The 18,371-nt window shown below is 42.3% G+C and overlaps 1 long non-coding RNA gene across 1 annotated transcript in view; it reads right to left on the reverse strand.

Moving 5' to 3' along the window:
* Nucleotides 1-18,371, reverse strand: part of LOC310687944 — a 23,791-nt gene continuing 5,420 nt past the window's right edge. The window contains exons 2-3 of the long non-coding RNA XR_014516665.1: nt 282-340; nt 1-199 (exon numbers count right to left, since the gene is read on the reverse strand). This is a non-coding gene — a long non-coding RNA (uncharacterized lncRNA). The remainder of the gene's footprint in view (nt 200-281; nt 341-18,371) is intronic.

The following is an 18,371-nucleotide window of genomic DNA, read 5'->3' on the forward strand; positions in this document are numbered from 1 at the left end:
AATTATTGTTGTCATCCCGTGTAGAAAACGTGATGGTCCAGGAGGAGTTGTGCTTTGGATAAATCCTTTTCTCCATCACCACAACCCTGCACTTCTATACATGCCCTCAAATGGTAACATTTTCCCTTGCTGGAGAATCACTGCAGCTATCGTTATGAAATCTGTCAGGCTTCAACCCCCTCAGGAGGGGTGACCTTACCTGGCAGAAAATAAAAAGAGACTTCTTTTTTTAAATATAAACACAAAACCCTGCACAAACCCTCCTGTATATAACAACCTACAATTTGACAGACTTTATCCACTCTGGAGCAGCTCCCATGGCTACAAACTTCATCAGCTTCTATGAACAGGAAAAAGAAATTGTAGTTATTTTTTGATCCCCCATTATAATGAAGGGGTGAGGGGGACGATGGCTGAACTTCATTTTTAATAGATCAAATTGATCAAAGACACAGATTGACTCCTAAACAGATTGGGTACAACTATAGGTACGGCCAGGGACGCGGACTTATAAAAAATATTGGGGGGGGGGCGGGAAAGCTCATGAATAATAAATAAGCTCATGAATATGCAAATAAAGTGGCGCCGCCTCCTCGTGAGCGAATAGGGGAGAGCGTGCTGCTCCTATTAATCAGCTCCGAAGGTGGAGCTTTTGCTCGGGAGGGAGGGCAGGAGACATGCAGCCCGACCCTGTGCATTTTGGGCTGGGGGAGGGGCGGCGATGGCGCTCTGCTGGAGGGGCGCCGGAGATTATTGGGGGGGCGGAGCCCCCCCAAACGAATTTTTGAGGGGGCTCAGGCCCCCTCAAGCCCCATGGAGTCGGCGCCTATGGGTACGGCCTCATATCTATAAGAATAAAAGCTATAGGTACAGATAGATACAAGTAAAATATTGTGGCTGGTGCACACTCCCAGTATATATCACGGTTTTAGCAAAACCTTAACAGAGATTTCGCACTGAGCTGCCTATCAGCTCAGCATCATCCTTTTAAAAAGTGAATTTCCTGAAATTAAAACAACGGCCACCAGTTTGTCACAGTGTATAAAACAGGTCTGCAGAATTTATGAAAGGTTTGCATCAGTCCAACCAGAGCCCACCAGAAGTCCACAAGGGACTTGATAAATCTCCCATTTATGCTCCTTGCTTGGGACTGTGCAAACACAGGGGCTGCCAAGCATCAAACATGCTTCCATATGCAGACAGGCTACTTTCAGCTTGGTGGGTCACGAGTCGTGCCATCTGGTGTAAAGCGACAAAGCACTATTTGTTCCATTGAAAATAAGCTTAGCTGCTACTTTTAATCTTCGTGGGCGCGCACACAATGATGGCTCTTGTTGTTTTCCTTTCTCCTTATGCAGGATCTTCCAACTGCGAAAATGTTCTCTCCTCCTATCAGCGTCTGAGTGTCACACATCCTGCCTGGCAATGTGCTCGGCCAGAACGTTGAGATGTCATCAGTGACAGCGTGCCTAAAGAGCTGTACAGGAAAGACTTTGCTCATGTGGGAGCTTTGTGTATGTGCCAGAAATCCCTGGATCATTCTCGTTGTAATTGTGCTGGTAGTTGCTAACCAGAGCACAAATATGAGAGTGAAACATTTGTGGTTCTTGGGGAAGAAGAAGAAGAAGAGTTTGGATTTGATATCCCGCTTTATCACTACCCGAAGGAGTCTCAAAGTGGCTAACAATCTCCTTTTCCCTTCATCCCCCACAACAAACACTCTGTGAGATGAGTGGGGCTGAGAGACTTCAGAGAAGTGTGACTGGCCCAAAGTCACCCAGCATCTGCATGTGGAGGAGCAGGGAATCGAACCCGGTTCACCAGATTACAAGTCCACCACTCTTAACCACTACACCACGCTGGCTCGAAATGACCTTGAGTGTGACCCTGAGAATCTCCTTGCATGGTTCAGTTGGTTTGGATGTATAGTTTTTCCTAAGTACTCAGGAAGCTTTTTTCCATGGAAGATTATGACATTACCACATTATGCCATGTGGGTCAAAGCTTCTGGAAATTTCCTGAAGAAGTGCCATTCACTTTGGATGGGAAAGTGCTATTGGGTGAGGTGAGTGGGTGGGGGGAAACTACAGAACTGGCCCTCCCAACATGCATGCCTAATCTTTATTATCTCTCCTTCCCTCCCCACCCCTCTCTCTCACACAGAAATGGCAGAGGATTGTTGGAAAGCAGCTGCTGTGCATGAGAGAGGAATAACTAACTATGTCTCATCTAGACTCTGTTGTTAGATTTGGTGTCTACCCCACTGATTCAAGACAGAATTAGGGCAGACACTGAGTCTTAAAATGGAAGGAACTAATAAAGAATCTGGACGTTTTGGCATATTACCTACTTCTAGTTGTAGGTACCAGAAAGAGCTTCACACCCTTCCACTGTTAAATTTGTAAAATTTAGAATAGGCAACAGTTGAGTGGAGGAGGCCACACAACCCAGTCACTTGAATTCAGTGGCATCCTGGCTTTGCCTGGTCAGTCCTAAAAGGGGCATAGACAGTGCTTTTTTCCTGGGGGGGGACACAGGGGCATACATACCCCTAAACGTTTTGTGAATCTAACGGGAGAAGAAACTAACATTTTCTTAACTTTTAGTTTCTTCTCTAACACGGTGAATCGTCAGTTCCGTTGCTACCCCATTTCCTGTCACGATGTTTCCTGAGTCTCAGATGGAAGCGAGCGTTTAATGTGTGAAGCAGTGTGGTGTTTTACTGATGAAAGCTTGGTCTTATTGAGGGGCAGTATTTCAATATGAGTAATGCATGTTCTTTGTACTTTTGTCCATTTACTATATTTATTTTGCCTGATCTGAACTATAAAATGGTTTCTTGAGTCAGAATGAGAGTACCCCTAAACATTCTTTTTCAGAAAAAAAGCACTGCCTATAGAGCAGGGTAGCCAGTGTGGTGTCCTACAGAGGTTTTTGAATTCAGCTCTTATCAATTTCAGCCAGCATGGCCAATGCTCAGGTGGTGATGGGAGCTTTAGGCCAACACCATCAGGAATTCATCATGTTGGCTAGACAGCATCTTAAAAAGCAGACACACCACCTTGCCGACAAAGGTTTTTCCTATGGTTTTCCCAGTAGTGATGTATGGAAGTGAGAGCTGGACCATAAAGAAGGCTGATTGCCAAAGAATTGATGCTTTTGAATTATGGTGCTAGAGTAGACTCTTGAGAGTCCCATGGACTGCAAGAAGATCAAACCTCTCCATTCTGAAGGAAATCAGCCCTGAGTGCTCACTGGAAGGACAGATCCTGAAGCTGAGGCTCCAATACTTTGGCCACCTCATGAGAAGAGAAGATTCCCTGGAAAAGACCCTGATGTTGGGAAAGATGAAGGGCACAAGGAGAAGGGGAAGACAGAGGACGAGATGGTTGGACAGTGTTCTTGAAGCTACCAACATAAGTTTGACCAAACTGCGGGAGGCAGTGGAAGACAGGAGTGCCTGGCATGCTCTGGTCCATGGGGTCACGAAGAGTCAGACATGACTAAACGCCTAACAACTACAAAAAAACACACAAAAAAAACACCTGATACAGAGCATAGATTGGTGTGTTTTTCTCCTTCCCTTCAGTGTGTCATCTCCTGAGCAGGGAGCTTCAATTGGTTAAATTTGCCTGTATTTTATTTGTTTGTTTCACAACATATATATACTGCTTGGTTGTAATAAAACCTCTAAGCAGTTTAATTCTTTAAACAATTAAGTACTGTTTGTTACATAAACTTGAGCTCCGCCTGAGCTCAGTTTCCATTAAAGAGGACTTAAGTCAGAAACCAACTAACTTCTTGGATTGTTTACCCTTAAGATTTTTTTTAAACAACAGCAACAATACAGAAACACACCCTTGTAAATGGTTACCAACTGTTTCTGTGGGGGAAGGATATAAAATGCCACAGGGATTCATTTTAGCAGCTAATGATGGGCTGTTGTCTTTAGATGAAAGGCTCACCACTTGCTGCTACAAGAACATTTCCTAGAGTTTTACATTGTAGAGGCTACAATTACATCTGCAGATACAGTTGCCCACAGAGACTTTAGGCATCACACAGAGATAAGTATTCAGGATATGTAAATTTGCAGGCGTGACATTTTTATGTGTATATTATATGTGTCATGCGGAAACAAATAAGGGAAGCATTACTGTAAACCAATATTAAACATAAGGGCTTACTCAAAGTTGTTTAATGCTATTATCTATTATCTTTGTGATCACTTCTGAGTTCCATCCAAAAAGTACAATTTCACTAGATTTTTACAGTCCCACTCTCTAGACACACCAAACACTGAAGTGATATGCTTAATAGAAACACAGCAGGACTTACTGTTGTTTGGGTGCTCTCTCATGCCTGCATTAACTTTCCAAAGTGTTGTGACAAAACATCAATAATGTAATGTAATAACTAATCAGGCAATGCTCAGCCACCCAGACAGTCTGATGAAATGAAACTGCCAATATCATTTTCAAGACCACATGCTAAATTAAGAAATGTCCTTTCACTGACTCCAAGCTTCTGTGCACTCAGAATGCAGGATGAAATTGGACAAGCAATGGATAATTGTTTAAAGAGACTTTAAAAACATGAAGAATTGATGGCCTGATTCACTGCTAAAGCTTCAATGGGCACAATCCTAGAAGTGCTCAAATGGAGGAGTTCATCCAACACATGGAGGGATAAGCAGGACTCCCACCAACCCCACGCCCATTGCATGCCCCACTGAGATGCCTCCAAACAGTGTATATTCAAGATGACATCTGAAAGGAGATACAGCTGTATGTACATTGGATATCCACCCTTTTGAGAGAACACCATTCACACAGAGATCCCCCTTCAAATGTCACACTGAATGCACCGACATGGGAGGCAGGGTCAGTGGGGTGCACAACACCTGGGGCAGGACATGCATCAGATGTACACATAGAAAGGAGCACTTGAGCCCCTCTGTCTATTCACAATAGTCAGGCGAGCACTATCAACCCCCCCTCACTATGTATGGGCTGAGGTCTCTTAATTTTTTGAAGCTTCAGTGGTAAAAGTGAGGCGGGATACACTGTATGACCACAATGAGAACAACAACAACAACAACAACAACAACAACAATTTATTATTTATACCCCACCCATCTGTCCGGGTTTCCCCAGCCACTCTGGGCGGCTCCTAATAGGATATTAAAAACATGATAAAACATCAAACCTTAAAAACTTTCCTAAACAGGGCTGCTTTCAGATATCTTCTAAAAGTCAGATAGTTGCTTATTTCCTTGACATCTGATGGGAGGGCATTCCACAAGGTGGGTGCCACTACAGAGAAGGCCTTCTGCCTGGTACCCTGTAACCTCACTTCTCGTAGTGAGGGAACCACCAGAAGGCCTTCAGCGCTGGACCTCAGTGTCTGGGCTGAACGATGGGGGTGGAGATGCTCCTTCAGGTATACAGGGCCAAGGCCATTTAGGGTTTTAAAGGTCGGCACCAACACTTTGAATTGTGCTCCTAAATGTTGAGGAAGAAGAGTTGGTTGTGTTGGTTGCTGATATCACTGATCTCATCATCCCTCAGTTGTCGGTCAGCAGGTTGCCCCTCTTTCCGATCAGCTGTCATACAATTTGAATTGCATTAGTGGAAACACCTGGCTAGGACTTTTATCTGGTTCCTTTCCCCATTTTATTTTTTTTCTACTACTCTTCCTCCACAATCATTATAACTATAAAAAAGGCTCAAAGATCAAAATGATTTTGAAGCATGTGTGAAATATGGCTCAGAGTTTATTTTTAATTAAAGGATATCTATTAGCTACATTGCTTTCTTCAATCTAATCTCCCTTTTGTTTACCACATACATCCTTGTCACATTAACTAATTATAAATAGTATAAAAGGTCTTCAATTAGGAGAGGCGGAGGAAAATCAGTCAGGCATGAACTGTAAGTTAATGTAGAACAGGGTGTAAATCACTCAAGCCAGCATTCAGCAGATTGCATTCTTTTCCTCGGGCCTTGCTATGGAAAGACATAATGAAAACAAACCAGCATATCATGCATGTATATTTATATTTAATTAACAAAAAAACAATGGGGGAAAATCCACTAAATAAATCAGTGAAGTGCTGAAGCAAGTCAATCCAATGGGTCTTAGTGCAGTAGGAACACATAAATGGCCTACAGCAGAAAGTATTATGTCTACTAAGTACCAAGTTCCATTGAGTTTAGGTCGGCTTACTCCCAGTTCAGTGGGACTAGAATAACAGCCCCAATCCTAGAACTTTCCTCAACCCTTCTCCACAATTTGGAAAACAGAACAATGCCTTCAGCTCTAAATCTCTGGGTTGTGGGTTCGAGCCCAACAATGGGCAAAAAGATTCCTGCATTGTAAGGGTTGGACAAGATGCCATAATACATAATAATAATAATAATAATAATAATAATAATAATAATAATAATAATATTTATACCCCGCTCATCTGGCTGGGTTTCCCAACAGAATATAAAAAATGGAATCAAACATTAAAAACTTCCCTAAACAGGGCTGTCTTCAGATATTTTCTAAAAGTCAGGTAGTTGTTAATTTCCTTGACATCTGATGGGAGGGCGTTCCACAGGGTGGATACCACTACCAAGAAGGCCCTCTGCCTGGTTCCATGTAACCTCACTTCTCGCAGTGGTCCCTTCCAACTCTACAATTTGATTTCTTTATGATTCTGTGACATATATTTACATACAGGCAACGACCATTTTGTGCGTGTTCAAAGCAGCCGTGAAATGTACCATCTACGTATTTTGGGGTTGTGAGTCTCTTTTTACAGCAATTTTTAGATTTTGTGTTAGGGAACCTAGATTCTGTATGTGGTCTGAATCCTAAACACATTTGAATATGTGCTGTCAACAATGGCAATGATCCAAGATCCCGGCAGACACATAAAAGAAAACTGCTGTTGCTATTGGTTTTGTGATTTGTGAATATATTTGTAGACCTTACCAACCTTGGAATATGGTTCTGAGTTAAGTCCAATCTATGCCATTCATATATATACACAAAAACACACAACCCACTGTGAGTGTACTCACAGTTGCCATTCATTTCAGTGGGGATTTTGTCAAAGGAATATAAAACTGGTGCTCTCCATGGTGCTGCTGTTTTTATAACAGTCAATTGGGCTTATTTGAATGACAGGGCCAGGTCAATCTAACAATAGTTTTTTGTTGTGTTATTTGGCAAAACAGCAATGCTAATCACCCTTGAAATTTAACACCTTATATTTACTATGATAACTGGGAACTTATATTTTAATAAGAGTTCTATCTGAATTCATCATTGTTGTTGTTGTCTAGTCGTTTAGTCATGTCCGACTCTTCGTGACCCCATGGACCAGAGCATGCGAGGCACTCCTGTCTTCCACTGCCTCCCACAGTTTGGTCAAACTCATGTTAGTAGCTTCAAGAACACTGTCCAACCATCTCGTCCTCTGTCGTCCCCTTCTCCTTGTGCCTTCCATCTTTCCCAGCATCAGGGTCTTTTCCAGGGAGTCTTCTCTTCTCATGAAGTGGCCAAAGTATTGGAGCCTCAGCTTCAGGATGTGTCCTTCCAGTGAGCACTCAGGGCTGATTTCCTTCAGAATGGATAGGTTTGATCTTCTTGCAGTCTATGGGACTCTCAAGAGCCTCCTCCAGCATCATAATTCTAAAGCATCAATTCTTCGGCGATCAGCCTTCTTTATACTGTACATCAAAATCTGGATCCCTTTATCTAAATCTACCGTATACCCTCCAGGAAGTCCTCAATGACCCAAATGACCTTGAATATCTGTTACTAGGTTCCATCAACTGTCATGGTTTGATTGATAACGAAGAATTTGAAATATGGATAGAGCCATATCTATGGTTCTAGAATGCTGATCTGGGACTGTACATGCCTTAGCCAGCACTAATCAACAACTGGAGGTGCAGGGAGAAATCACACAGACTCCCTTCTCTTAAACAGATGCCTGGTGTTGTCAGAAGCTAATCATGCCATCCAGTGCTGTGTTTGTGTATCTGCAGACTGGGGCTGTCTTACTCTTTTAGAGTATGGAGGCAAAAGACAGGGGGAGCGGAAGGGAATCACTGCAATTGATTCTGTGGGTTGTTGTCATGAGACAAGCTAACAAGCCTTCCATTTGTTTCAGTCAAAGGTATTTGGTCACAAGCAAGTTACGTTTTGTTCTTAGCACGTTTGTTGGGAATAAACATCCACCTTTGCTTGTTGTTTGTCCAGTTCTAAATGCAAAAACCATTTCACATGGATGTATTCTAACTCATAAACTAACACTGGGTTTTTCTATCGAGCAGAATTTGCAAGAAAAACACAACTAACCAAGAATCTCTAAATCTCATATCATGATTAGTTCTGCACTCAAGAGAGGACATCCTGCTGATAGAGATAAAAGGGAACAGCTAACTCCACACAGGGAATGGCAAAGCAAGAGATCACAAGACTATTAATGAACAGCTGCCTCTGTATTCAAGGGCATCATTTCCAAAAAGTGCTCGAAGCAATTAACATTAGACTCATACAATGGATCTTTGACAGTTCAAGAAAACTTGTTATCGTCACATCTTCATGGCTTATTTTTAGATTGGTTTGAATTCGATCTGGATCAGTTAATATTATTTTGCTGCTGCATTTCTGCCTCTGTACCACAACCCCGTATGGGACGCGGGTGGCGCTGTAGGTTAAACCACAGAGCCTAGGACTTGCCGAGCAGAAGGTCAGCAGTTCGAAACTCCCCGCGACGGGGTGAGCTCCCATTGCTCGGTCCCTGCTCCTGCCAACCTAGCAGTTCGAAACCACATCAAAGTGCAAGTAGATAAATAGGTACCACTTCGGCGGGAAGGTAAACAGTGTTTCCGTGCGCTGCTCTGGTTTTCCAGAAGCAGCTTAGTCATGCTGGCCACATGACCTGGAAGCTGTCTGTGGACAAACGCTGGCTCCCTCGGCCAATAAAGCGAGATGAGTGCCACAACCCCAGAGTCGGTCACGACTGGACCTAAAGGTCAGGTGTCCCTTTACCTTTACTTACCACAACCCCGTAGTTTACCAACAAACATCTAATTTATAGGCTGTGCAGATGTTACTTGCTGCCATTTTGCCCAGGTAAATAGATATCATTACATCACAGATGAGGAGCCACAATGTTCCTCAGATCCCGTTACCTTAAGCTACTCTGCTCATATGAGCAGACTCCTCACAGAAGCAGATGCTTGCATAGGAAGCTTGCCCCGGTTCCAATAACTTCTCCACTGGCTTTCGGTCTTGAAGCATTGTTAGGCCCAGAGCTGGTTCTGGCATGTAGCAAACTGATGGAGGCAGGAATTGGTATATGAATGGTGCAGCTGGCCCTAGAATGTGGGATTGGGAGAAAGCACCATTTGGATTCCATTTTAAGCAGCAAAATATCTAGTGCCAGCACTGGATGTGTACACTGCGATCCCAAACTGAAATGTAGCATAGCTTGAGTAAGAGCTGGCTAAAGTTGTACTAGCAGAAGTTCATCCATCTGGGTACCAGGATCAGATTTCTTGTTGTTTTGAAGTTCATGTTGAAAGGCTGAGCTCAATCTCCCCACCACCCTAAAACAATGCGGTGATTTTTTTTAGAATAAAGAGATTCACATAATCTCTTGCTGTTGGTGCTAAGTAAATGCTAACACAAACAAACAGCAACAACAATGACATAATCTTGTAGCCATCTCATGTTGTAATATTGTAGGAGAAACTTGCAAATGGCCTTGAACGAGTTGCTAGGCAATGGAGAATTTCCCCAGCAACAGGTGTCCTTATCAGGGCGTGCAATCAGCTAAGTCTGGGTCAGTCTAAATGAGTATGTGAATGAGTCAGCATTAGGTCTCTGGCTGGATGGCTAAATAGAGAAAAGGATTATGTTGCTTTATTTGTTTTGTTTCCTTTATTAATAGCCAGTGTAAAGTTTTTGTAAATAATAAAGACTCTGAGAAACAGAACCAAATGGTGTTTATTCTTGTAATGAGAATTTCACTAAGAGATAGCTGGAATGCTGCTATTGCTGTTGCTGTAAATAAGTAAAATAAGCAGGAAAACTTCTCTGTAAAAGGAACTCTGCTGCAGAAAAAAATGAAAACCCAAGAGTAGATGCTCTCACACCAACATCTCAGTGTGATTCAGTGGAGTCAAAATGGATTGAAACCCAGGGTCTTATTTTGTTTTAAATTGCTTGGATTTTCATTAGAAAATCCAATAATGTCAGCAGTGATTGGAACCCCAAGGAGATAATAGTGTTGCTTATACAAAGGAAGGCAAACACTGAATAGAACAGAGGGATTATACAAGCTGTTGATAGGTTAACATCTAAGTAAACAAAATGGAAAAGGGGGCAAAAACCCACAATAGTGCAGGTGAAATATTTTAATTAAAGGATCCCGGAGTATTTCTACTCAGATAAAGGACTAAAAAATGATCAGTCACCACCAACGTCAGTTCTCTATGAAAATGAAGTTGGTAGTAATGTTTTCATTAAGGCTTTTCTCTTGAACTATTTTGGATTTTATCAATGAAGTTCTCTACCCCACAGGAGGAACAGAAGGAGGAGAACCTCCACCGTCCATCCCCGGCTCCCACAATTCACTCTCCCTTCTGATTCTTCCTCCTCATCTTTAATAGCCGGAGACTGCCAATCCATGCCTGCTCCAGATGGAGCCATGGGGCTCATGACAGTAACGGACTTCACTCCATGACAATTAGGAAATGGGAAAGTCAATACAGTGGAACCTTGGTTCTCAATAGTTTAGTTGTCGAACAAATCGGCTCCCAAACACTGCAAACACAGAAGAAGTGTTCTGGTTTGCCAATGTTTTTTGGAAGCCAAACGTATGACACGGCTTCTGATTGAGTGCAGGAAGCTCCTGCAGCTGTGCCTTGGTTTTTGAACAGTTTCAGGAGTCGAACGGACTCCCGGAACGGATTAAGTTTGAGAACAAAGGTAGCACTGTATATGGTGGTCAGCCAATCATTCCTTTTGTTGGGGAGATTGTCAACTATCTCCCAAACTTCTCCCAACCCCATTAACCAACTACTCTGGGCTGTTGCTCAGCAATCTCTCCCATCCTTCTGTTTGAATGAGATACCCATCAGAACTAGGGGAAGCTCTCTCTCTCTCTCTCTCTCTCTCTCTCTCTCTCTCTCTCTCTCACACACACACACACACACACGGGAGGGGATAGTGTGTGTAAGAGCAGCCTGAAGTTTGGAACAGGCAGAGAGATTATGCTGTACTTCTGTATGGAATTAAAGTAGTGAGGTACTGGGCTCCACCATTCTAGAGGTGTTCAATTAAAGTCTAGCTAGCCATCCATTGAGGATTTATAGCTCTGGATTTCCTGCATCAAGTGGGACATGGTAATGTAATTAGATTGGATGGTCCAGTCTATGATTTGAGTAGTATGTATTTGTAAGCAATGCAAATATTTTTAAAAATCTGTTAAGTCACCAGTGCTCTCTCTCCTATTCCTGGAATCTGTCATCACTCAAGAAGATTCCAAGCAACAATATTTTTGCCTTGTCTTTACAGGTGCACAAACTAACATGACAGTCATTTGGCAACCATTTAGTTAATCCTCTGTTACAAAGCATGCAAACTTCTCAACTCAGCCTCAGCTTTGGAGAAGCTTTCAGAAAACCTTTGGATCATGGAAGTTACAGATGGCAGTGGTGGAACCCATTTTCTTACCACTATCACAATTCAAATCTCCAAAACTGAGAATGATCTTAGAAAGGCTGTTAGGAAATAACATGTTTCCTACGCCCTAAGCCAGTGATCAGGAAATTCTTCATCTTGCAGCTGAGTTTTGAAACCCCAACCCTGGCATGCAGGCAATGCTTTCAAAGGGTAGCTTTCCCCTCCCCCTTTCCCAATTGCGGGGGAGAGCAAAAAAGCTACCATTTGCCACACTTCTCCCCTTTTGCACAGGGCTCTCAGATATTCCACACACAAACTAATTAGTATTTTGGCACAGGACTCCCTGCTATGGGTAATCCTGAGGCTGGGGGGGGGGGAAATGTCCCATTAGAATGATTTAAATCTAGATGTTTCTTTAAGCTCCTTTAACTTGCAGAATTAACCAGTGTTTCTTACAGGACTGCTGTGATCTATCAGAGCCACAGACAGTTCTTTCAGATCAGAAAGAACCTTGACATCCAAATGAGAGTTTTCCCACCAAATGCTAATATTTAACTTGAGCTTTTAGGTCACATTGAGCTTGAGCAAGATTATAATGTGCAGTAGCCTGTGTCATTAAACTGTCCCTTATTCACATGAGACTAATAAATCTTCCCAATCCCTTCTGGTCTGAGTCAAATGATTGTCATGTCAAAGTTGGGACACAGGAACTCAAGGGAGAACAGGCACCAATAAACGTCCAAAACAGATTACAACTCTGAGAGCATTAAAAAAAACAACAACCACACACAAAAAAAACACCTGTACTCTTAAAGTGGGGAAACTTGTCAACCTCTGAATAGAAACACAAAACGTGTTGGCAAAGCTACTTTATATGCTATGATGCCACTTAGGCAGTCGGTTTGCAAAGTTCAAGGCATAACGGTGAGATACTAAGTGGGAAGAAAACACTAAGTGGGAAGAAAGTCCTTCCATTCAAAGAAAAATGACTCTGCCCACCTTAGCTGCCCACTTTTTCATTGCTTGGGGAAAGTGGGCGCATGCAATGATATAATTCCCAGGCACAATCTCATTGTTGCAGTTTAGCAGGCCAGATCTCACAAACGTCAGTAATAGAATTCAGATCTCTTGCTGTGAGCTTAGTTAGAGGAATGTGGAGGGTTTTTTTTTGGGGGGGGGGGAAACTATCTTTCCCCATGTCTCACTCGATGGAACATAGGAGACATATGACTGCATATGTCCCAATGTAGTCTTCAGATTCGACTAGTCTTAGGCTTGAAGGGTTGTTCAGAAAGTAACATTCATGAATGGGAATAGCCTGATTTAGGATTCTGCAATCTGGAAACCTAAACATACCAGGCAGATTATTATTATTTTATTTGCAGGTCTCCACCACTGCATAGGTTGTCCTGTGATATTTCATTTCACATTCCTGCTGCATCCATGGGGCAAGAATCTATATCATTAGCTTCTAGTCTGTTGTCCATAACTGGGAGATAATAACAGTTCCATTCCCCAAGGTGTCTACAAGTACCATTCCCCAGCTTGAAACTGTTATCTGTGTGGATTTTCTTCCAGGTGAAGTAAATGACTAGGGCCTGGTTTAGAAAACTGCCTGAGGCATGAAGCCACTCAGTGAATAAGGCACACTCCAACTATACACTGTGCAAGGATCAGCATAAATTGGAGCTAACATGTGGTCACCCTTCTGTGTGCAAAGGAGGATTTTCTCTCAAAGTAATTAGGCTCCCACCCTCCTCCTCCAAAAGTTCTTTTTTCATGCTTGCACACAGAAGGCTGAGCACCTGTTAATCTCTGTAGAATCTTATTTAACCTGAATTGCCTCGATGTACTCTAGGTTGTCCTCTCACGGCTTTTAGAGGAAAGTAAGTTTATTTTTTCTCTCCAAAAGTCATGGCATTCTTGCTTAAATATTCTTATGGTGGCACCTTGTGAGACAGTCGCTGAGAAAATAGCCTGCTTATTAATCTACCTGATTACAGACTCCTATCTCCTGTACTCTCTAATAAAATAAATTGTTAAAAGAGGCAATCAAAGAATGTGCATATTTATTTTCAACTTCAATTTGATTTGCAATCTCATGATTTTTTTTATCCTTTGCCTTTTCACCTTGTTGTTAGTTAAGAGTTTCAGGGTCATAAGATTGCAACTTTTACAGACCTTTGTGGCATATTCTAAACTTCAGGAATATGGCATGGAGTGCACATAAAGAGTTCAGAAGACTAGCTGATTAGCTAGTAAAGTATTTAGTGTTTATGACTAAGGAATGAAAATATATGATGGAACTGTCTTGATCTTCACAAAAGCCTTCATGACAGATGTCCTAAAAGGCAGATGCATCAGTATTTGACATCCTGTAACCTTTTTCTGTGTTCACATCTGGCCTTTAAGCTTTGCATAGTTAACTTGAAGTGGTAAACAAAGCTGAAATTTCCACCTAAGCTCATGTACAAAGTAATGTTCCCAGATTGTTGTGTTCTTGATTGTGAGCTATTCAGAACAGAACTGCTGAATTCTTTTGGAATGAAGGAAAGTGCTTATTTCATCCTGATCATTAAGGATTTTTGTTTTACCAGCTCTGAGTGCTTCGCCTGGTTGGTGGCACAGTAAGATAAATATTTCATAATCTCATGTGTCATCTAGGCAGGACTTAAACAAATTGCAGCCATCTAATTTACTTTCCTCCTACTAGTTTTAAGACCGTTTGAAAGCAAATTCCACGTCACAGATTTAAAAAAATCTATTTTGTAGGATAGGGTAGCATTTCGGTCAGTATCTACTATATTTCACTGTGTCCTTGTTTCTATACAACTAGGCTGACTAAAACTTTGTACTTGCTAGCAGATTGGTGGTATTAGCATGTGATGAGAAATGGTTACAGTGGTACCTCGGCTTACATATGCTTCAGGTTACATACGCTTCAGGTTACAGACTCCGCTAACCCAGAAATAGTGCTTCAGGTTAAGAACGTTGCTTCAGGATAAGAACAGAAATCGTGCTCCTGCGGCACGGCAGCAGCAGGAGGCCCCTTTAGCTAAAGTGGTGCTTCAGGTTAAGAACAGTTTCAGGTTAAGAACGGACCTCCGGAACGAATTAAGTACTTAACCCAAGGTACCACTGTATTTCCAGGTAATTATTGGGTGTCAAGGAACTACTAGAAGAGGAGGTTAAGGGGTGATATGATAGCCATGTTCAAATATATAAAAGGATGTCACATAGAGGAGGGAGAAAGGTTGTTTTCTGCTGCTCCAGAGAAGCGGACACGGAGCAATGGATCCAAACTACAAGAAAGAAGATTCCACCTAAACATTAGGAAGAACTTCCTGACAGTAAGAGCTGTTTGACAGTGGAATTTGCTGCCAAGGAGTGTGGTGGAGTCTCCTACTTTGGAGGTCTTTAAGCAGAGGCTTGACAACCATATGTCAGGAGTGCTCTGATGGTGTTTCCTGCTTGGCAGGGGGTTGGACTCGATGGCCCTTGTGGTCTCTTCCAACTCTATGATTCTATGATTCTACTAGTTTATGGTCCAGATCATTCCCCAAGAAATGGCTATAAGCTATTTGCTCTATAAAATAATTGTATTGCCTGAATTGAAGCAAGCCTTTTGCATAAGCAGAAGAATATATGTGCCAATAGCTTGATCTGAATTATACTCCTTTTGCGGTTTCCAAGGCAAGGTGTTACACAAAAGAACAAAGAGAGTATAGTCTTTGCCTGAAGTCTTTAGCAGACGTGGGTGTTGTACAAAAACTCCTTGGTGAAAGCTGGATTTAGAACAAAAATCCCCTTGGGTTAAGAGAATAAAGACAACTAATTCATGAGAACGCTCCTGTTGTGTAGCTTGTTACAGCATCACACGGCAAATGGTGATGGTCTGATGAAGTCACGACTGTCCTCTCTTCTTACGGAGAATTAAGGTCCCTTGGGGAGACAGAATTCAGCCCTCTCCTCTTGCTCTGCTCCAAATGCATGCTTATCTCATGTGCACATGCTTAACTCTGAAACAAAAGAAAGCTGGACGGACACAAATCTGTTTGCCGCCACAAGCAGCTGCAGTGTGCGATTTGACTTGTGAGATCTTCAGCATTCCCACAAGAGTGTTACCACAGCTAGATGAGCTCCTCCTCAGTTTGATTTGAAAGCGGTTTACTACTTCTGAACTTTCTCAGGCACAGGAACTTTCTATGAGTACTTTCCCGAGTCATCATGCTGATGCATGGATGCTGATGGCGCCACACACATGCGCATTATCGCATTACTGTTTGGGAATTGTAACTTGGTTTCAGCTGAACTGCACCCACCTCTGAGCACCAGCCACATGGAGGTTCAACTTTCTCCTTCATCATACAAACCTGGGAACGAATGGAGATTTCATATCTAGGCTGCAGATAATCATCACGTAAAATATTGGCAAGAAACAAATCAAGGAAATGGACCTATAGCCACTTCTAGCTAACACTGAATAACAAAGCAATTGTTCGTGGGGTCCTGGTTTGCTGAATGCAGATGATACAGGAGTAGGAGTTCATTTTACATTTTGAGCCAGAGTAACTTCTCTGGGGAATGGCTGTGACACAACCAAGAAGTAGAAGTTGGAAAGATGTGCGAACTATGGAACCGGGTAATTAGGAAGATCAGCATTATCGCTATAGAAAATCTTCTGGGATCAAGAGCACCAAGTTTCCAGAGCTACTATGTGAGTCCAGAGGTGCTGTAGGAAAGGAGTGGCTAGCTTTTTTGGGTGCAAGGATTGCATTCACCTTTGGCCAACATTCCAGGTGGCCAAAAGTGGGCATGAACAAAAAATGCAAAAAAAGGTGAGCATCTAAAATGAACCCTAAACAAAGGAGATTGACTCAGCTATAAAGCTGCAAATAAAACGTTTTAAGTGTGTTTTAAGTGCAATATACAATGCGACACTAGATGGTGATGGTGAGCCTTATGGAAAATTCAATTTTTTAATAAACGCTTTTAAAAAAAGCATTTTCAGACCGGTTTTTATATGCATGTAGATTCCACCGATATTTCAAGATGCTGACAAAAGGAGGTTGGTTTCCCCCCCCTCAAAACAGCCCCACTATGAAAATAAACTCCTAATTTTGTTTTCTTCAGCCGTGAATGTTCACTGGAATGGGCAATAAGCGGTTTTTCAGTTGTTGCAAAGATAAATGCAAGGGGTGGAGGAACCATATAGACAACCAGGAACTCCTTGGTGGAAGGACAAGCAAAAAATAAATAAATCTATGCACACAACGTTAAAATGGTTAATGTGGCAGTCTGTTGGACATGAGCTGGGGAGATTTGCTTTTATGCTCAGTCATGAAAACCATTAGCTGACTTTGGACCAATCACACTCAACCTCACCTATCTCATGGTTTTGTTCCAAAAGTACAGCTGGGCAAAACCTGACACACACTTCCCTGAGCTGTGTAGAAAAAGGAATAATACATATGAGATAAGTCAGCACTCTTATAATGCTAGGCATTGCTTCCCAAGTGTTGCTTATTTTAAAAATACAAGTTTATGTTATACTTGCTTGAATCAAGCCCTACTACAGAGAGAAAGGGGGGGGGGGAGGTAAACCCTTCATTTCCATGGAAACTGATCTTGTAAAAGAAATGTAATATTCAGTGTTTAGTGTTCCTTTAGAGTTTATGCCTTGTTTCTAGGCAATGACATCTTAATATCAGGCTACAAATATGCAGTGAACATCCTGGGAAAGGTGTTAGCACCCGCCTGTCTCAAGAGACAATGGGAGAATGCATCATTGGGGGTAAAGTCAAACCATTTGAGAGTCACAGCGCCTGCTGTGGCTGTAGAGACCAATACCAGAGAGACATGGTTTATTGCAGCTGGGGCTGCAAAGGTGCATCTTGTAAAGATGGTGTGATAGCTGCTGACAGGCCATCCTTTGTAAAGCGGATTGCTTACTAAGAAAGATGCTTGGGTGAAATTCTCTCAATGGGAGCCAATGGACAGGATATAGTTTATTGAATGGTAGTTCATTTGCACAGTTGGGGTGTGAAACCAGCGCTCTGCAGGGGAGCAGGGTGTATCTTTGGGTGCAAGAGAAACAAATGGCAAGTCTGAAAAGCAAATAGGATTGATACAACTTGTATTAATATGCCTCCTGCATCTGTCCCTCCCCTCACCCCACAGGAAAAATACTACCAGTATATCCAGAAGGGTGACCATTTTGACCTGTTGGAGAGTTTTGTGGCAGCTTAAAGACTAATACATTTATTGTGGCATAAACTTTCATGGACTACAGTTCACTTCAGATGTTTAAATCGTTTTTTCTGAGGGAAAATTGCAAACAGTGAGAATAGAGGGACATGAAATATCAAAAGTACAGGTAGTTATGTTATCAACAGTGGTCATTCGCAAAACAGTTGTTTTGTGGAATATAAGCCTGTTCCTCAGAATATCACGAGGTTTCTTGTGCTCCCCAAGATCTTGCCAGATCTCATCAGAAAGTGGCCCTGCTTCTGTGCTTGCGACAGAGGCGGTGGCACAAGTGGGGCACCCACCAAAGTGTGGCTTCATCTTGCCTCATGGGAGGGCCAGAACTTTTTCATGAATCACAGGTCAGTGGCTTCACACTGCAGCCTCCTTTTGAAGTTTCTTGGTTCAAGAAGATCGGTTACAGAGCGTCC

Source organism: Podarcis liolepis, assembly GCF_965112155.1.
Source record: "Podarcis liolepis genome assembly, chromosome: 10".
In the NCBI taxonomy this organism is placed as follows: Eukaryota; Metazoa; Chordata; class Lepidosauria; order Squamata; family Lacertidae; genus Podarcis; species Podarcis liolepis.